This window comes from Arachis ipaensis, chromosome B7 (assembly GCF_059453495.1).
Source record: "Arachis ipaensis isolate K30076 ecotype BB chromosome B7, ASM5945349v1, whole genome shotgun sequence".
In the NCBI taxonomy this organism is placed as follows: Eukaryota; Viridiplantae; Streptophyta; class Magnoliopsida; order Fabales; family Fabaceae; genus Arachis; species Arachis ipaensis.
In genome coordinates this window covers 51565001-51567500 of record NC_142442.1, presented here as the reverse complement: position 1 = coordinate 51567500, position 2500 = coordinate 51565001, and positions in this window count along the sequence as shown.

The window sequence follows — 2500 nt, the reverse complement described above, 5'->3', positions numbered from 1 at the left end:
CGAGCCATTACCAAAGTGCCACGGGTAGACATCCTTTTCCGTGAGGAGACATACTCAAGGAAAGTGCTCTAGAGGTCAAATTTTGACGCCGTTTTTTGCAACAACCTCTAGAAAAATAAGATATTTCCATCCTCAAAATTTGGTGAATTTACACCGTGTGGATTTTTTTTGACGATTTTTTTACCGCCCGGATAGCCGGAAATTCAAAAAAAATGAAAAACGGAGCAAACGTGCGATTTTTGACCTGGATTTTTGTGTGCAGCCTTCACATAATATTACCAAGGTTCCCTCAAAATTTCACGAAAAATGCACGAGCCAATTCTGAGATATGAATATTTGGCTCCTCCGTTGCAACGCTCCGAGCCATCGTTGCAACGGCGGGTGCCTCCGTTGGGGGCGGGGGAGCCCGGCGGCACACCACAACCACAACGTGCTTGCTAGTGTGCCTAGGGGATGACAAGGCAACGTGCATCTTGCTGGCATTGCACCCAGCAAGCCTTTGGGCAACTCGAGTTTCAGCAGCGTGACACCCCTCCCCCCTATAATAGGCTGCCGAGCCATTACCAAAGTGCCACGGGTAGACGTCCTTTTCCGTGAGGAGACATACTCATGAAAAGTGCTCTAGAGGTCGAATTTTGACGCCGTTTTTTGCAACAACCTCTAGAAAAATAAGATCTTTCCATCCTCAAAATTTGGTGAATTTACACCGTGTGGATTTTTTTTGACGATTTTTTTACCGCCCGGATAGCCGGAAATTCAAAAAAAATGAAAAACGGAGAAAACGTGCGATTTTTGACCTGGATTTTTGTGTGCAGCCTTCACATAATATTACCAAGGTTCCCTCAAAATTTCACGAAAAATGCACGAGCCGATTCTGAGATATGAATATTTGGCTCCTCCGTTGCAACGCTCCGAGCCATCGTTGCAACGGCGGGTGCCTCCGTTGGGGGCGGGGGAGCCCGGCGGCACACCACAACCACAACGTGCTTGCTAGTGTGCCTAGGGGATGACAAGGCAACGTGCATCTTGCTGGCATTGCGCCCAGCAAGCCTTTGGGCAACTCGAGTTTCAGCAGCGTGACACCCCTCCCCCCTATAATAGGCTGCCGAGCCATTACCAAAGTGCCACGGGTAGACGTCCTTTTCCGTGAGGAGACATACTCATGAAAAGTGCTCTAGAGGTCGAATTTTGACGCCGTTTTTTGCAACAACCTCTAGAAAAATAAGATCTTTCCATCCTCAAAATTTGGTGAATTTACACCGTGTGGATTTTTTTTGACGATTTTTTTACCGCCCGGATAGCCGGAAATTCAAAAAAAATGAAAAACGGAGAAAACGTGCGATTTTTGACCTGGATTTTTGTGTGCAGCCTTCACATAATATTACCAAGGTTCCCTCAAAATTTCACGAAAAATGCACGAGCCAATTCTGAGATATGAATATTTGGCTCCTCCGTTGCAACGCTCCGAGCCATCGTTGCAACGGCGGGTGCCTCCGTTGGGGGCGGGGGAGCCCGGCGGCACACCACAACCACAACGTGCTTGCTAGTGTGCCTAGGGGATGACAAGGCAACGTGCATCTTGCTGGCATTGCGCCCAGCAAGCCTTTGGGCAACTCGAGTTTCAGCAGCGTGACACCCCTCCCCCCTATAATAGGCTGCCGAGCCATTACCAAAGTGCCACGGGTAGACGTCCTTTTCCGTGAGGAGACATACTCATGAAAAGTGCTCTAGAGGTCGAATTTTGACGCCGTTTTTTGCAACAACCTCTAGAAAAATAAGATCTTTCCATCCTCAAAATTTGGTGAATTTACACCGTGTGGATTTTTTTTGACGATTTTTTTACCGCCCGGATAGCCGGAAATTCAAAAAAAATGAAAAACGGAGCAAACGTGCGATTTTTGACCTGGATTTTTGTGTGCAGCCTTCACATAATATTACCAAGGTTCCCTCAAAATTTCACGAAAAATGCACGAGCCAATTCTGAGATATGAAAATTTGGCTCCTCCGTTGCAACGCTCCGAGCCATCGTTGCAACGGCGGGTGCCTCCGTTGGGGGCGGGGGAGCCCGGCGGCACACCACAACCACAACGTGCTTGCTAGTGTGCCTAGGGGATGGCAAGGCAACGTGCATCTTGCTGGCATTGCGCCCAGCAAGCCTTTGGGCAACTCGAGTTTCAGCACCGGGACACCCCTCCCCCCTATAATAGGCTGCCGAGCCATTACCAAAGTGCCACGGGTAGACGTCCTTTTCCGTGAGGAGACATACTCAAGGAAAGTGCTCTAGAGGTCGAATTTTGACGCCGTTTTTTGCAACAACCTCTAGAAAAATAAGATCTTTCCATCCTCAAAATTTGGTGAATTTACACCGTGTGGATTTTTTTTGACGATTTTTTTACCGCCCGGATAGCCGGAAATTAAAAAAAAATGAAAAATGGAGCAAACGTGCGATTTTTGACCTGGATTTTTGTGTGCAGCCTTCACATAATATTACCAAGGTTCC